A 6,976-nucleotide genomic window follows, 5' to 3' on the forward strand; every position below is an offset into this window, starting at 1 on the left:
GAACCCGAACCTGAACCCGAACCAGAACCCCAACCCTAAACATAACCTGAACCCTAACCCTAACCCTAACTCTTGCCCTAAAGCGATCCCGACTCGAACCCTAACTTTAACCTAAACACTAACCCTAACCTTAACCCTAACTCGAACCCTAACCCTAACCCGAATCCTAACCCTAACCGGAACCTGAACCCGAACCCTAACCCTAACCCTAACCATAACCCTAAACCTAACCCTCTCCCTAACTCGAACCGGAACCTGAAACCTAACCTTAACCCGAACCCTAACCCTAACCCTAATCCTAACCCTAACCAGAACCATAACCCTAATCAGACCCTAACCCTAACACTAACCCTAACCCGAAACCTATCCCTAAACCTAACCCTAACCCGAACCCTAACCCAAACACGAACTCGAAACCTAACCATAACCCGAAACCAAACACTAACCCTAACCCTAAGCCTGACACTAAACCAAACCCGAACCTGAACACGAACACTAACCTGAACCCTAAACCTAAACCTAAACCTAATCCTAACCCTAACCGTAATCCTAATTTGAAACCTAACCCTAACCCTTTCCCGAAACCGAACCCTAACCCTAACATTAACCCTTACACGAACCCGACCCAAACCCTAACCCTAACACTAAACATAACCCGAATCCTAACCCTAACCCGAAACCGAACCCTAAACCTATCCCTAACACTACCCCTAACCCAAAATCTTACCTGAACAATAACCCGAACCCGAACCCTAACCCTAACCTTAAACCTAATCGTAATCCAAACCCTAAACCTAACCCTAACTCTAACCGAAACCCTAACCCGATCCCGAACCCTAACCCTAATCATAATTAGAATCCGAACCCAAACCCGAACCCTAACCCTAACTCCAACCCTAACCCTAACCCTAATCCTAATCCGAAACCAAAACCTAACACTAACCCTAACCCTAACCTGAAACCGAACCCTTACCCTAACCCTAACCCTAATCCTAATCAGAACCCAAAACCTAAACCTAAAAATAACCCTAAACCTAACCCTAACAAAAACCTACCAAGATCCCGAACCCAAACCCTAACCCTAACCCTAAACCGAACACTGACCCTAAACCTAACCCTAACCCTAACCCTAATCCGAAACCGAATCTGAACCGGAACCCTAACCTGAACCCCAACACTAACCCTAACCCTAACCCTAACCCGAACCTGAACCCGAACTCTAACCCTAACCCTAACCCTGTCCCCAACCCTAACCCGAACCCTAACCCTATCGTTAACCTTAAACGAAACAAAACCCTAACCCAAACCATAAACCGAACCCAACCCGAACCGGAACCCTAAACCTAATCCTAACCCGAACCCTAACCTTAACCCGAACCCGAACCCGAAAGCTAACACTAACCCAAACCCTAACACTAACCCTAACAATAACCCTAAACCTATCAAGAACCCGAACCGAAACCCTAACTCTATCCTGAACCCTATCCCTAAACATAACGCTAAACCTAACCCTAACAGTAAACCGAACCCAACCTGAACCCGAACCCTAACCTGAAGCCTAATCCTAAACCTAAAAAAACCAGAACCAGATCCCTAACCCTAACCCGAACCCGAATCCGAAATCTAACCAGAACCCAAACCCTTACCCTTACCCTAACCCTAACCCGAACCCTAACCCTAATCCTAAACGGAACAATAACCCTAACCCTACCCATAACCCTAACCCTAAACCTAAGCCTAAAATGAACCCGAAATCGAACCCTAACCCTAGCCCTAACCCTAACCCGAACCCGAACCCTAACCTTAACGCTAAACATAACCCGAACCCTAACCCAAACCCTAACCCTAAATCGAAAAGGAACCCGAAACCTAACCTTAATCCGAACCCTAACCCTAACCCTAACACTAACCACAACCAGTCCATAACCCTAATCGGAACCCAAACCCTAACCCTCACCCTAACTCTAACCCTTATCCTAACGTTAACCCGAACCAGAACCCTAACCCTAACCTTAACCCGAACCGCAACCCTAACCCTAACCCTAACCTAACCCTAACCAGAACCCTAACACTAACCCTAAACAGAACCCGAACCGTAACCCTAACCCTAACCCTAACCATAACCATAAACATAACCATAACCATAACCCTAAAACTAACCCTAACCCTAAACCTAACCCTAACCCTAACTCTAACCCTAACCCTAACCCTAACCCTTACCCTTACCAGAACCCTAACCCTAAGCCTAACCCTAACCCTAACTCGAACCTGAACCTGAATCCTAACCTGAACCCTAACCCGAATCCTAACCCTAACCCTAATTGAACCCTAACCCTAACACTAACCCTACACTAACCCTAAATCGAACCCGAACACTTACCCTAATCCTAACCCCAATCCTAACTCTAATCGGAATCCTAACCCTGACCAAAACTCTTACCCTAACCCGAAACCTAACCCTAACCCTAAACCTAACCTTAACCCTAACCGTAACCCTAACCCTAACCCGTACTCTATCCCGAACCCGAAAACCAACCCTAACAGTACCCCAAACCGAACCCTAACGCTAACCCTAAACCTAACCCGAACCCGAACACGAACCCTAACCCTAACCCTAACCCGAACCCGAAACCGAACCCTAATTCTAACCCGAATCCGAACCCTAAATCTAAAACTAAACCTAACCCTAACCCGAACCCTAACCCGATCCCTATCCAGAACCCTAACCCTAACCCTAAACCTAACCCTAAACCGAACCCAAAGCCGAACCCTAACCCTAGCCTAACCCTAAACCTAACCCGAACCCGAACCCTAACTCGAACCTGAACCCTAACTGTGACTGTAAACATAACCTGAACCCTAACCCTAACCCTAATTCCAACCCTAACCCTAACTCTAACCCTAACACGAACCCGATCCCTAACCCTAACCCGAACCCGATCCCTAACCCTAACCCGAACCATAATCCTAACCCTATCCCAAACCCGAAATCTAATCCTAACCCTAATCCTAACCCTAAACCTAACACTGACCATAACCATACCCTGAACCCTAACCCAAAACCTACCCCTAACCGTAAGTCTAACCCTAAATCTAACACTAACCCGAACACTAACCCTAACCCTAACATGAACCCTAACCCTAAACATAACCCGAACCTGAACCCAAACCCTAACCTGAACCAAAAACCTAACCCTAACCCGAACCCTCACCCAAAACCGAACCCTAACCCTAAACAAACCCTAAACCTCACCCTAACCCTAACCGTAACCATAACCCTAACACGATCCCTAACCCGAACCCAAACCCCAACCTTAACCATACCCCGAACCCTAACCCTAACCCTAACCCTAAACCTAACGGTAACCCTAACCCTAACCCATACCCTATCCCGAACCCGAAAACCAACCCTAACCGTACCCCGAACCCTAACCCTACACTAACCCTAACCCTAACCCAAACTCTAGCCCTCACCCTAAACCTAACCCTAACCCGAACCCTAACCCTAACCCTACCCTAACCCTAACCCTAATCCTAATCCGATCCCTAACCCTAAGCCTAACCCTAACCCGAACTCTAGCCCTCACCCTAAACCTAACCCTAACCCGAACCCTATCCCTAACCCTATCCCTTACCAGAACCCGACCCGAACCATAACCCTCACCCTTATAATAACCCGAACCATAACCCTAATCCGAACCCAAACCCTAACCTAACCCTAACAATACCCCTAAACCTAACCATTACCCGAACCCTACCCGAACCCTAATCCTAACCCTAACACTAACCCAAAATGTAACCCGACCCGAATCCTAAACCTAACCCTAAACCTAACCCTAACCCGAAACATAAACCTAACCCTTACCCTAACCCGAAACTAAATCCGATCCCGAAATCTAACCCAAACCCTATCCCGAACCCTAACCCTAACCCTAACCCTAAACCTAACCCTAATCCTAATCTGAACCCAAAACCTAACCCTTACCCTAAACCTAATCCTAACCGTATACCCTAATCCGAAACCGAACCAAACCCGAACCCTAACCCTTACCCAAACCCGACCTGAACCCTAAACCTAACACTAACCATAACACGAACCCTAAACCTAACAGTAACCCTAACACGAACCCTAACCCTAACCCTAACCCTAAACCGAACCCTAACCCTAACCCTAACACTAACCCAAACCCTAACCCTAAACCTAACCCTAAACCTAACCCTAACCCGAACGCAAACCCAAACCCTAAACCTAACCCTAACCCAAACCCTAACCGTAAGCCTAATCCTAACCCAAACTCTAACCCGAAACCAAACCCTAACCCTAACCCTAACACTTACTGGAACCCGACTTGAACACTAAACCAAACCGTAAACATTACCCGAACCCTAAACCTACCAATAACCCTCATCCTTACCTGAATCCGACCCGAACCCTACCCTAACCCTAACACTAATCCAAACACTAACCATAACACTAACCCTAAACCTAACACTAACCCTAATCCGTACCCTAACCCTAACCCTACCCCAAACCCGAAACCTAACCCTAACCCTAACCCGAACCCGAACCCGAACCCTAACCCTAACCCTAACCCGAAAACGAAACCTAACCCTAACCGTAACCCGAACACTAGCCCTAACCCTAACTCTATCCCTAACCCTAATCCGAACCGGAACCCGAACACTAACCTTAACCCTTACCCGAACCCTAAGCCTAACCCTAACCCTAAGAATAAGATTAACACGAACCCGAAACCTAACCCTACCCCTAACCCAAACCCTAACCCTAACCCTAACCTTAACCCGAACCCTAACACGAACCCTAAACTGAACCCTAACCCTAACCAGAACCCAAACCCGAACCCTAACCTTAACCCTAACACAAATCCGACCTCTAACCCTAACCCTAACCCTAACAGGAACCCTAACCCTAACCCTAAAAATAACCCTAACCAGAACCGTAACACTATCCCGAACCCTAAACCTAACCCTAACCATAACCCTAACCCTAACCCTAACCCTAACCCTAAACCTAACCCTAACCCTAACTGTAACCCTAATCCTAACCCTAAACCAAACCCTAACCCTCACCATAACCCTAACGCTAACCCTAACTCTAACCCTAATCCTAACCCTAACCCTAAGCCTAACCCTAAACCGAACCCTATCCCTAACCCTAACCCGTTCCCTAAACCTAATTCTAACCCGAAACCTAACCCTAACCCTAACACGAACCAGAACCCTAACCCAAACACAAACCCTATTCCTAACCCTGCCTCTAACCCTAACCCTTAGCCTAACCCGAACCATACCCCTATGCTAACCATAACCCTATTCTGAAACCTACCCTAACCCTAACCCTATCCCGAACCCTAACTCTAATCTAACCCTAAACCTAACCCCAAACTGAACACGAACCTGAACCCAAAACCTAACCTGAACCCTAACAAGAACCCCAAGCCTAACCCAAACACGAACCCAAACACGAACTCGAATTCTAACCATAATCCCAACCCTAACCCTAACACGAACCAGAAACCTCACCCTAACCCTAGTCGAAACCGAACCCTAATCCCACGCCTAACCCTAACGCTAACCCTAATCCTAATCCGAACCCTAATCCTAACACTAACCCTAACCCGAACCCTAACCTGAACCCTAACCCTAAACCGAACACTAACCCTAACTCTAAAACTAACCCTAAACCTAACCCTAACCCGTAACCTAAGCCAAACTCTATCCCGAACCCTAACCCTAACACTAAACCTAACCTTAACCCAAACCCGAAACCGAACAATAACTCTAAGCCTAACCCTAACCCTAACCCGAACCCAAACCCTAAGACGAAACCGAACACTAACCCTAACCCTAACCCTAAACTTAACTCTGACTCTAACCCTAACCCTAACCCTAACCCTAACCTAACCATAACCCTAACCCAAACACGAACCCTAACCCTAAACCAAAACCTAATCCTAACCCTGCCCCTAACCCTAACCCTTACACTAACCCGAACCGTACCCCTAACCCTAACCCTAACCCAAACCCGAACCCTAACCAAAACCCAAACACTAATCCTAACCCCCCCCTAAACCTAACCCTTACCCTAACCCGAACCCTAACCCTAAACCGAACCCTAACCCTATCCCTAATCCTAACACTAACCCTAACCCAAAACAAAACCCTAACCCTAACCCTAACACTTTCCCGAACCTGACCCAAAACCTAACCATAACCGTAACCATAACCTGAACGTTAACACGATCCCTAACCCTAACCCTAACCCTTACCTTAACCCTACCCCTAACCCTAACCCTTATTCAAACCCGAACCGAATCCTAAATCTAAGCATAACCCTAACCCAAACCCTAACCCGAACCCTAACACTAACCCTAACCCTAAACTTAACCCTAACTCTAACACGAACCATAACCCTAACCCTAACCCTAACAAGAACCCTAACCATAACCCTAAACCTAACCCTAACCCGAACCTTAACACGAACCCTAACCCTATCCCGAAACCTAACCCTAAACTTAACCCTAACCCTAACCCTAACCCTAACCCTAACTAAAACTAACACGATCCCTCACCCTAACCCAAACCCGAACCGGAACCCTAACACTCACCCAAATACTAACCCTAACTCTATCACTATCCCTAACCCGAATCCTAACCCGAACCCGAAACCTAACCCTAACCCTAAACCAAACCCTAACCCTAACCTGAAGCCTAAAACTATCCCTAACCTGAAACCAAACCCTAACCCTAACCCTAACCCTAAACCTAACCATAACCCTAACAGTAACCCTAACTCCAACCCTAACCCTACCACTCACCCTAACCCTAACCGTAATCCTAACCCTAACCCTATCCCGAACCCTAACACTAAGCGTAACCAGAAACCGAACCCTAACCCTTACCCTAAACCTAACCCTAAACCAAACCCTAACCGTAACCTGAAGCCTAAAACTAA

Source organism: Urocitellus parryii, unplaced genomic scaffold, assembly GCF_045843805.1.
Source record: "Urocitellus parryii isolate mUroPar1 unplaced genomic scaffold, mUroPar1.hap1 Scaffold_129, whole genome shotgun sequence".
Lineage (NCBI taxonomy): Eukaryota > Metazoa > Chordata > Mammalia > Rodentia > Sciuridae > Urocitellus > Urocitellus parryii.